The sequence below is a fragment of the Solea senegalensis genome, linkage group LG16 (assembly GCF_019176455.1).
Source record: "Solea senegalensis isolate Sse05_10M linkage group LG16, IFAPA_SoseM_1, whole genome shotgun sequence".
Classification (NCBI taxonomy): Eukaryota; Metazoa; Chordata; class Actinopteri; order Pleuronectiformes; family Soleidae; genus Solea; species Solea senegalensis.
The window spans coordinates 55,721-67,758 of record NC_058036.1 but is presented as its reverse complement, the minus strand read 5'-3'; the positions used below and the strand labels follow the sequence as shown (position 1 = coordinate 67,758).

The following is a 12,038-nucleotide window of genomic DNA, read 5'->3' as shown; positions in this document are numbered from 1 at the left end:
CTACTAACACAGCTGTTTCTGTTGATGGTGTTTCAGCAACAAGACGTGAAAACACGTCCACAACATCTACAAAGATTAAACTACTTCTGCTCACATGTGAATGACCGACAACAGAACAGGACGTGACAAAGGCAAGGAGTAACCCTGGGAACTTTGTGAGATGAGGAACAATGAAATACACACTGAGTTGAGCGGGACTAACAAACAGAAATTAAAGTTGACAAGTTAACAATGACTAAAAAGACATTTTCCACACACTAATTGCTCCAAAAAATCAATACATTTTAAACCAGGTGACAGGAACAGCTGAAAAACATCAAGGTAATGAAGAGTTTTTCCTCTGGAGCGACGACGTCAGGAAAACCTGATCCAGACTCTGACTGTGTCGTATTTGTTATTATAGGATATTATAGGATAGAATTCCACCTGACTTCAAAGTGTGCTGCATGAGTTAATGTCTCAGACCTGTAGTTGAGTACATGTACCACAAGATGGCAGTATAACTACATGTGAATGTCTGCTAATGTTTCACAGTGAACAAATACACTCAATAATATCATTATTCAACAAACACAAGCAGGACTGAGGCTCTGGGTTCAGGATCTAAGAGGATCTGAACTGTGTCATGACATCATCAGGTCAGAGGTCAGCAACATCTCATCTCCACACTGACAGAAATGATGTTTGAAAGAAAAAAGACGTTATACTTTAACATCAGCGACACGTGACTTCACTTGCCTTTGAAAAGACTCAAAGATTACAAAGTATGTTATTAACGAAACGCTCTGTATCTTTCCCTGTGTGTGTGTGTGTGTGTGTGTGTGTGTGTGTGTGTGTGTGTACGTGCGCTGTCGGCACAACATCCAATCAAACTGCAGGAAATCAATAAAGAGGAAGTGTTTAGCACTCGCAGGCTAGCAAAGATCATTAAAAGCTAACAGGTTACTGTGTGTGTTGGTCTCCGCTAACCAAACTAACTAGAGCATAAAAACTACCAGGTTACTGTGCGTCGGTCTCCGCTAACCAAACTAACTAGATCATTAAAAACTACCAGGTTACTGTGCGTCGGTCTCCGCTAACCAAACTAACTAGAGCATAAAAACTTTCATTTGTCAGAAGACACAAAGCCGGGGTTAAGGGTCTCAAGTTTAACTTGTGCTTTATGACTCGTCCTCGCTCAGTCAGAGGTTTGGAGGCGAGGGCCCCTCTCTCTGGGCCATAACTCCACAAATGAATGTCTAGTGGCAGGAGGTTGAGAGGCCCCAGCAACCACAGAGGAACCTACATCAGCATGTTGTTTCACTTTGAACCAAGAATCTACTCACGGTTACACCACTGTGCACAAGTGTCAGCCTTCACTGGAGTTTGTGTTACAATGAACATTATATATATCCATATAGATATATACATGTTTATGTATATATGTACGTATATATATATATATATATATACTGCGCTCACCTGTCTGTCTGTCTGTCTGTCTATATATATATGTATATGTATATATATCGTGATTAGAACGTGATATCACATCATAGTCTGTGATGTGATTGAACCTTTAGTTTGTCGTTTGTGATGTTTCGTACAGAAAGTGATGACTTATTTGAATCATAGTTATTCAAATTCAACACTCAACTTTCAACTGTTCATTTCATAACTAGTCACAGAAATATGTGAAGTTAACATAGAACTGTTGTATTTTGAAATCTTTACTCAGCTGTTTGTCAGGACATGCAGTCTCACTCTGTGACCACAGGGTGTCACTCATTTACAGCTTTTCATCCTCTGTCCATGGGTTCATTGCAACACACACACAGTCAAAAGTGTTAACCTTAACCATAACTAGTTAATGCCTAACCTTAACCTTAACCAGGTCCTCAGAAATGAGGCCTCGTTAGGACCAGGTTTTGCTCTGCATGAGGACAACTGGTCCTGACGATCATCAGAGGAGACGAGGACGAGCAGGTGAACGTGTTATTATGTTTATTCATGTTTGATCATAAACTCTGCAAGTGACCTCTGACCTCTGAAACATGTGCAGTACTGTGCAATGACCACACAGTGTCATTGTTTCTCATGTTTGACACATTTTCCTGCAGCAATGACCCTGACTCTCTTAAAGCTAAAGTTAAATTCGAATTAATGTTATTGTTCAAACCTATGTTTTATTTCGTGTTGAGAATAAATCTATATATCTATGTATGTATATATCTATATGGATATATAGAATGTTCATTGTAACACAAACTCCAGTGAAGGCTGACACTTGTGCACAGTGGTGTAACCGTGAGTAGATTCTTGGTTCAAAGTGAAACAACATGCTGATGTAGGTTCCTCTGTGGTTGCTGGGGCCTCTCAACCTCCTGCCACTAGACATTCATTTGTGGAGTTATGGCCCAGAGAGAGGGGCCCTCGCCTCCAAACCTCTGACTGAGCGAGGACGAGTCATAAAGCACAAGTTAAACTTGAGACCCTTAACCCCGGCTTTGTGTCTTCTGACAAATGAAACTTGATCTCCATGGAAAATCATGCATGGAAAGAATCCAGATTCAAACGAATCCACAGGGGTTTGTTTTCTGTGTCAATGAAAGGTGGATTCTTTTCTTTTTTAAATGATTAATGTTGAACTTTAAAAGAAGTCAAAGTATATTAATGAGCTGAAATCAGCATATATATATACATATATATATATATATATGTATATATATATACACATTATTTTATTAAAATGACTGAAGTAAAAGTCTTAAAGTTTATGACATTTACTTATCATTTTCTGATACAAAATCTACTGAAGTTTTAGAAGTAAAAGAATTAAAGAACCCATAGCCCAGAAGTGCCAATTAACGCTGCGTTTCTGTGTGTATCTGCCTCATGGCCTCGTTTATGAAGCCCTAAAAGTCCAGATCAATCAGTTCAGCCACTGCTGAGAGCGCAGGTTTGATTGTTCTACAAAGTGGAACAGCACTTCTGTTGACTAGTTATGTCAATGGCAAATTTCACCACTCCTAAACAGCAGCACCTCTTGGTCCGGGCACTATAGTCCGGTCACTATAGTCCGGTCACTAGAGTCCGGTCACTATGAGGTCACTCCGGTCACTCCGGGCACTATAGTCCGGTCACTGTCGGTCACCGGTCACTAGGTCCTCAGTCCGGTCACTAGAGTCCGGTCACTAGTCACTAGGTTTCACTCACTAGAGGAATCCGGGGAATCAGTCCTCGAGTCACTGAGTCCGGGCACTCCGGGCACTCAGCAGAGTCCACAGAGTCTCACTGGGGAATCCGGGCACTAGAGTCCCAGTCACTAGAGTCCGGTCACTAGAGTCCGGGCACTAGAGTCCGGGCACTAGAGTCCAGTCACTAGAGTCCGGGCACTAGAGTCCCGGTCACGAGAGTCCCGGTCACGAGAGTCCCGGTCACGAGAGTCCCAGTCACTAGAGTGACATGGGTGACATAGAGCACATGACTTACTTTCAACCATAGAAGAAGAACTACTCTCGTTGTACGCTCAGCAGCTACAATGAGAGTAGTTCTTCTTCTTCAGTACATATAAAGCAGGACACAGCATCAAACTTCACTTAAAGAAGGAGCAGTGCCAACAATACGTATATAACTGTCTTTGTGTGCTTGTTTTGTCGTTTAGCATTAGCGATAGCCGGCTAAAGGCTAAGCTACACGCTACGCTGGTGTTTGATTTGCATGTGTGTTTATCATCTCAGTAACCACAACCTGATCCAAGCTCCAGGCGTCCTGCAGCAGTCCCTCACTGACATTACGACATTACTCGATGTTTTGATCATTGCCGACGGTGCGTCTGCCTTACCACAGGGGGAGCTGCGGGTCTGAGAGCTGACGTGCCAATTACGTCACTTCCAGGTCACTGGCCAATCACAAGACGGTCCGTGTTCTGCGGACTTCATGTTCAAGTACACCTCCTGATCTCACATAGAGGTGAGACAGGTGGGCGAGGGAGGAAGTGTAGAGTAAAGCAGATTCATGGAGACTCACAGTTAAGTGTCTTTGTGGAGCTAAGCTGTGTTTGGATCCTTACAGGTGGATTTATCAATCATCACAGGATCAGGTGTGATTATCCTCACTTAAGAGAGGACAGTGTGTTTGCTTGAGCTTAAACCAACGACTGATAATCACCATCAGTGTTAAAGGAGGCTGACGCCTAATCAGCCACGGTCATCCTGAGAGTTTCCTCTACTCATTTAATGTTTGTAGATTTGGTGAAATCTGATCATTGTTTCATCAAACACTGAAAAGACAACAAGGGTTGATGAGAGGTGGAGGTCTGACTGTGCTGCTCCACAGGAAATGAAACATTGCCTCTTTAAGTCCCTGTTATGTATAAGAGAGCATATGTCTGTGGAACCTATAGGACAGAAATATGAGCTGTAATGCAGCTTATAGAGGATATGTAACTTATGTACATCAATAAAAAGGTCGAGTAGATGAAAGTGTTTTTATTGTATGAAAAATAGATCTATATTTACACAACAGTTAGTTTGTTCCGTGCAGGACAGAGAGCAGCAGCTTCACTGTGATCACCAACATCAGAACACATCAGTACCGGTTCTCTGGACTGATTCCGCTTAAAAACCGAACTTCACAACAATGCTGATGAGCACAGTGACGCGTAAAACCCAAGATCCTGGCGGCGCGATTACGCACGGAGAAGGAACAGAAACACGGGCAAACGATTGTCTTTGTGGATGTTTAACAGAACCTAACTGTCCGGGACATCCCATAATACTTTGATCCAACTATTAAAAGAAAATAAATACACGTAAATCAATGATAAGTGAAGAAAATCTAAATGGAGCTATACTACTGATCTGTAAAAAGATATCATATAATATAACATCATCAAATATAATATAATGTATTATTATAAAATATAATATACTACAATATAAAGTCATATCCTATATAATCGAATCGAATCAATCTACACGTGAATAACTGGAGGCTTGGATGTCTCCAGCGTGTGTCTGTACTGGTCGAGCCAGTCTCTGAGCTCAGAGACGCGGTAGTCCTCGGGTCCTCTGCCGCCCTGGTAAACGATCTTCCCCTCACTCAGGATATAAAGTCTGTCGAAATAAGCTCCGTACGCCGCGTTGGAGGAGTTCTCCATGCTGTCGACCACCACCGCGCAGTCCGGCACCTCCACGCGCATCAGCCGCGCTGCGTTCAGCCTGTCCTCCAGACACCGGTGTGTGGGGATCTGATAAGGCGCGTCAGTGCTCATCCAGCCGTCTGAAGGATGCGCTTCCTCAATGTACACGACCACAGAGTCCGCGATGTCTGCGTTCTGCTGCACAACTCCCCGGAAAGCCTTGAGACGCGCCATGAACGGCGGTCAGGTGCAGCTGCCAAAGTTGAGGATGAGCGGTCTCTTGTCCTTTGCGTAATCGAGGATGCGGCTGCGCCGCTGGTCCTCGAGCTGGACGACTTCGGTGTTGGGCGCTCCGTGTCCGAGACGCGCTGCTTTCAGGAAGTCCAGTTTGTGTCCGTGCCACACTGCTTTCAGCGACTCCAGGCTGAAGAAGCGGTTGGAGTCTGAGATGCAGAGAGGAGGATCCATGGCGTCCCCCTCCTGCTCCTTCATCCTGAACAAGAGCCCTTTCCGGATGCAGATGAAGTCCAGCAGCCAGAACATGACTGCGGTCATCAGGAAGCGAGGCAGCAGCGCGAGACACACGAGTGTCCTTTTGACAGCTTTGATCGTTTTCATCATCACAGCACAACAAGTGTGATGGTGCTGAGCTCCAGTGTGAACTCGTCACGCTTCCCCTCTTTTTATAGCAGCGGCAGATTTGAATCATTCACTCTCCGCCTCCAAACTGAGGCCTCACATGGCGAGGGTTTACCTTCTGTCCACTCCTCTGAGACGCAGAGACGCAGAGACACAGCCAAGAGACGCAGAGATTCAGCCAAGAGACGCATGAGGGAACCTGGGGAAGCCTTGGGGGCCTGACCTTGAGAGGCATGACCAAGAGACACAGAGACACAGAGGCCTTGAGAGACACAGGGGAACACAGAGACGCAGAGATGCAGCCAAGAGACAGAGATTCAGCCAGGAGCCCACAGCCAAAGAGGCAGCAGAAGAGACACAGAGGCATGAGAGACACAGAGGCGCGGCCAAAGGAGACCTGAGGCAGCCAAGAGCTATGAAGAGACACAGGGGCAGCAGGAGACACAGAGACACAGAGAGGCAGAAGCCTGCTTAGCCAAGGGCCAGAAGAGACACAGAGCCCATGAGACCTGAGAGCCTTAGAGGGGCGCAGCCAGAGGCGCCAGCCAAGAGGCGCCAGCCAAGAGGCCTTGGGGGGTGTCAAAGAGGCCTTGAGATTCAGCCAAAAGGGCCACAGCCAAGAGGCAGCAGAGACACAGAGGCCTTGGGGAACACAGGGGCAGCCAAGAGACAGAGACGCGCAGCCAAGAGACGCAGCCAAAGAGGCCTTGTAAGAGGCGCGGAGATTCAGCCAGGAGACACAGCCAGAGGCGCAGGGGCCTTAGAGGCATGAGGGGAACACAGGGGAAGCCTTGAGGCACTTAGAGACACAGAGGCATGAAGGAGACACAGAGACACAGAGACACAGAGCTGACCCAGAGACACAGCCAAGAGATGCAGAGACACAGCCAAGAGACACGGAGACGCAGAGACACAAAGCTGCAGAGACACAGCCAAGAGACGCAGAGCTTCTGCGCACTATGGAGAGCGACAATATGTTTATGAGAAGACACTGAAATGTATTTAAATACTTTTACTCTGATAAACAGCGTTTACTTCAACTTTTCTGGGATCATGTGTGTGTGTGTGTGGAGTCTGCTGCTGTCTCTGCTGCTGTTCTGCTGCTGCTGTTTCTGCTGCTGCTGTTCTTCTTTATTGCTGTCTCTCTGCTGCTGCTGTCTCTGCTGCTGCTGCTGTCTCTGCTGCTGCTGACTTTCTGCTATTTGCTTTGTCTCTGCTGCTGCTGTCTCTGCTGTTGCTGTCTCTGCTGCTGTGTCTCTGCTGCCTGTCTCTGCTGTTGCTGTTTCTGCTGCTACTTCTCTGCTGCTGCTGTCTCTCTGCTATTTTATCTCTGCTGCTGTCTCTGCTGCTGCTGTTTCTGCTGCTGCTGCTGTTTCTGCTGCTGTTTCTATATACTACTGCTGTCTCTCTACTGCTACTGTTTCTGCTGCTGCTGCTGTTTCTGCTGCTGCTGTTTCTGCTGCTGTCTCTCTGCTGCTGCTCTGCTGCTGCTGTCTGCTGCTGCTGCTGTCTCTGCTGCTGCTGCTGCTGCTGCTGTCTCTGCTGCTGATGTTTCTGCTGCTGCTGTCTCTGCTGCTGCAGTTAAATGAGTTTGGCTCGGCCTAGTTTCTAGTGGTTTGCATCAGTGTCAATCAGAGAGAGAGAGAGAGAATTATGTTCCGTGCACAGCTTCCTTTTTCTTTTAGAATTGCTTTTCCGTGTCCGTTTATTCACAAAACTGTGAACAATGTTGTGCTTTCTTTCATCTCAGATCTTTTCTTACCTTAATTACCCACTCAGGTTTGCTAAGGCTGTTTTTCCAGGGGAAGAAAAACCCAGTGAACAACGAGCTTTTAGCTTTTATGCAGCAACATGATGGAGCGTCACACGTCATCTAAGGAGGAGATTTCCTCTCATTTTTCATCACGTTTTTTTTTTGTTTTTTTTAATTTACCTTTCATCTTTTTTTGAAGCAGTACATCGTTACCTGTGTTTTATTATATTTTTAAATGTTCTATTGTCACAGAAGACTGATTCTGTGCTCTGTGGACGTTGACTCTCTCTGTCGACTTCTGGAATAACCTGACATGATGCAGCATTAATAACTTTGTAAGACAAAAGGAGTCTGTGAAGATGTTGAAGCTGTTGCAAGCACATTCAACAATATGCATTTATTTTTAATAATGGATTGACTTCACATATGTTTGCAGAAATACTCACAAAAATCTTGTTTGAAAAAGTGTCCATTCCTCAAAGATACACTATAACGTCTGTAGAAATCCTTCACACCACTTAATGTCTCCAATTGTCACTGCCCTGGTTTGCACTCGGCAATGATGGTGAGCTTGTCCTCATGTGTCCTCCTGTGTCCTCGTCTGAGCTTATTAGTCAGTGCCCGTCTGTACAGTCATTGATGCCAGTCCACAGGACAGATGGTGGCAAGACGGTGAGTGAGAAAACCTGTCACACACGCACGCACACACGCACACGCATGCACACACACACACCTGTTTCTCACTCTCCCTGTGACATAATACCTTCTGTACTCCCTGTAGTCACCATAACCTAATTCTTGCCCTAAAATCAAGTTTTGACCCCCTCCCACACACACACACACACACACACACACACACTCACAGTTTCTTTATTGATCTATTTGTGTCTGTTTTTGAGTTGATTGAGTCTTTTCTTTTCTAACTATTACTAAATATATATAATTATATATATAATCATATATATATGATTATATATATATGATCATATATATATAATCATATATATATGATTATATATATATAATCATATATATATAATCATATATATATAATCATATATATGTATAGAATCATATATATATATATATATATATATAATCATATATCTATGATTATATATATAATATCATATATATAAATATGATCATATATATATATATGTGTGTGTGTGTGTGTGTGTGTGTATATAGCTCATAAAGAAGCTATCATGGCCAAAATGAGATTGGCAGAACTGTCAGCCAATCAGAATCAGCAGAATGCCGTCATGTGACCGGAACAGGCAGCTGCATGATAGAGATCGTAATGCTTCCTCCAGGGTCCTAATGTCAGTTATAGACGCCCGGAATGATTTGAGTGTAACACAGGAAGTCCGTGTGACACACACAGCGTTGTTTTCGCTGTTAAATCAACTGTTGACGGAGAAATATCAAAGGTAAGAGACATTTTACAGCACGAGCGACTTCTGTTGTCTTTATTCTTTGACTTTTATCTCTGTGCTTGTTTTAGTGTCGAGCGTTTTCACTTAAATCCTCAGAATCGCTTCTTCAGCTGTGTGTTGTGTTGTGTGGTGTGTTGTGTGTCAGCATTAGACCCAGAAATGTGACGAGTGGGTTTACACAGCTGTGCCGTCATTAGTTTGATATGTTATCATTCATTTAGTTGTTATTTGAGCTATTTGTCACATTTAAAAGACGTTTATACAATATTTTCACCAGATTTCTCTGGGTCCCCAGTTGGGGGACGTTGGTGTCTAAAGGGACAAACATGGTCTCTTTAGTGCATGTTTTCCAGGTGTCAGTAGAATATAAACAAGGAGCAGGAAGTTAGTTCAGTAATGTACAGTGTTAAAATCCAACAGACTTCTTCTTGTCTTGCTTTTGAATTTGTTGTTTAACTCAGATTTATTTCAGAATTTCTTTTAAAGGACCATGACTGTCAGAAATGACATTATTGCACATTATTAATAAAATAATAAAAACCCCATCATCTCGTCTCCCTCAGTCTCACCAATCTGCAGCCTCACACCTCCTCTCTCCCCCTCCCTCCCCCTCACTCCCCTCTCCTCTCCATTATTGCCATTTATCCTCCACATGAAGGTCATGAAGGCGCTGGTTCCAATCCCAGGCGGGGTTACACCCTGAACACGTGGCCAGTCCATCACAGGGACACAGAGACAAACAGCCAATTACTCTCACTGTCAATTTAGAGTTTCCAATCGACCTAATGCCCAAATCTGCATGTTTTTTTGGATTGTGGGAGGAAACCGGAGAAAACCCACGCACATACGTGGAGAACAACACCAACCATCTGACCCGAGGATTAGAAAAGAATTCTGATTCAAGAACGATTTGCACAATAAAGGAATTCTGAAATGTTGCTCAAGTCTTGATAGATGGATCATGTGACACTACTGTATCAAGCATACACTTTGTAACATATAAACACATTTGTGTGAAGTTTCATCACATTGGTTTGTATTTTCCAGGTAATCCACATGTTTTTGGACGGTGGAAAGAAGCCGGAGAACGAGGAGAAAACCCACGCACACACGGGGAGAGCACATGACCTCCATGAACACAGAGCCTGGTTCTGACCTGGTTGTGAACCCAGATCTTCCTGCTGCAATGGTAAGAGCGCTAATCACTACACCAACCATGTGACCCGCAATTTCCCCCCCAAAATAAATAGTTGTTTGCTGCTCAGGAATAAGAGTTGATGACAGAGTTGTGAAGAAAAACGTAAACGCAGCAGCAGGAATAACCACCAGACCCTGGGGTGTTTACAGACCATAATACAGGCACAGCACAAATCTGAAGGCCTGATTTTGATTTGCAGAGAATCACACACTCGTCTGTGGATCACTGGACCAGAACTCCCTCTCACAATGCAGCGATTTGATGATCAGGTAAGTCGCTCACAACAAACTCAAGTGTGAGAACTGAACCAAAAGTGTTGCTTAGTTAATGTTCTTTGTTGTTTAAATGAAAGTATATATATATTTAAAAGAAAATAAACTCTATATATAAACTGAAAGACACCAACAGTTGAATAAATGTGAGGAGCCATGTTTAGACTGTTATTTACAGAAAGATGCTTGTGGTGCGACAGATTCTCACCAAACCTGCAGGAAATTCTGATGATGTTTTTAAAAGAATGAGCCGCACAACTTTCTACTTTCTACAAAGGAATGATAATATTACAGAACAGTACGGTTCATCATTGTGATATTAGCGTCAGACGCTCCGTTCACTGACTCCACAACCTGCAGGACTTTAATAAACCAAAGACGACGGTTTATCTCCACTGTGTCTTACAGAAGGGACAGAGACAGAGAATGAAAACAAACCATGAGTTTCAGTCTGGCAAAAGATCTTGTCGATGTCCACAGCCTCCTACGCGGTCTACAGAGAAACTTTCTGTTCAAATCATCTGGTTACATAAGGAGTCAACACAAGTCCACTTTCAATTTGTGATTCCATATTTAATGTGTTTGTGGAGGAGGTGAGAGGTTTTTTAAGGAGTGAACACCTACCTACGTACCAGCCAGCGTGTGAGAGAACAAACACGTTTCTACTTGTGCGCTAATCATTTAGTCAATCGTGTGTCAATGTTCAGATTCTGTATCACATTTAAAATCAAGAAAAACAACTATACACAAAACATGGTTGTTATCACAAACTAGCGCAACGTTACAACAACACACACCTGATATCAGGTGTGTGTTGTGCGTGCGTGCGCGCGCGTGTGTACGTCCAGAGTTCTCTGGCTCACACTGACCACGTCTCACCCACAGCATGATAGCTGTAATATCATATAATCCATTCAGGGCGTTGGTCAGGTTTGTGACAGGTCATATATACATGGGTGTAAATATACACATATGTGTGTGTATATATACACATACACGTATATATGTGTATGTGTATATAACTCACTTCTCTTGTCACACTTGAATTACTTTCCCACAGCTGCAAGAAGTCTAATGTTGCAACAAATCATTTTTCATAAGTGTTACCTTCTGCAAGAGCGATGAAAACAGAACTTCCTCCTTTCACAAACTATATATTATTTAAAATGTCTGTGCCAGTGTATGTGCCAGCAAATGTGTCTGACTGTGAGATATTCTGATCTGGATATACATTTATGTATGTGTATATACTGTATGTATGTGTGTATGTATGTATGTGTATAAACTGTATGTATGTATGTACGTGTATGTATGTATGTATGTATGTGTATATACTGTATGTGTGCATGTGTATATACTGTATGTATGTATGTATGTACTGTATGTATGTGTATATACTGTATGTATGTGTATGTATACTGTATGTATGTATGTATGTGTATATACTGTATGTATGTGTGTATGTATGTATGTGTATATACTGTATGTATGTATGTATGTGTATATACTTTATGTGTGTATGTGTATATACTGTATGTATGTATGTGCATATACTGTATGTATGTATGTATGTGTATATACTTTATGTGTGTATGTGTATATACTGTATGTGTGT

At 43.2% G+C, this 12,038-nt stretch overlaps 1 long non-coding RNA gene and 1 pseudogene across 1 annotated transcript; one reads left to right on the top strand and one right to left on the bottom strand.

The window, feature by feature from the left end:
* Window positions 1-4,454: 4,454 nt before the first annotated feature.
* On the bottom strand, window positions 4,455-5,891 carry LOC122783190 (annotated as a pseudogene).
* A 2,930-nt stretch (window positions 5,892-8,821) lies between these two features.
* On the top strand, window positions 8,822-10,418 carry LOC122783248. The gene is made up of 3 exons (XR_006362014.1): window positions 8,822-8,947; window positions 10,001-10,142; window positions 10,351-10,418. It is a non-coding gene; the product is annotated as an uncharacterized LOC122783248 (long non-coding RNA).
* The last annotated feature ends 1,620 nt before the right edge of the window (window positions 10,419-12,038 follow it).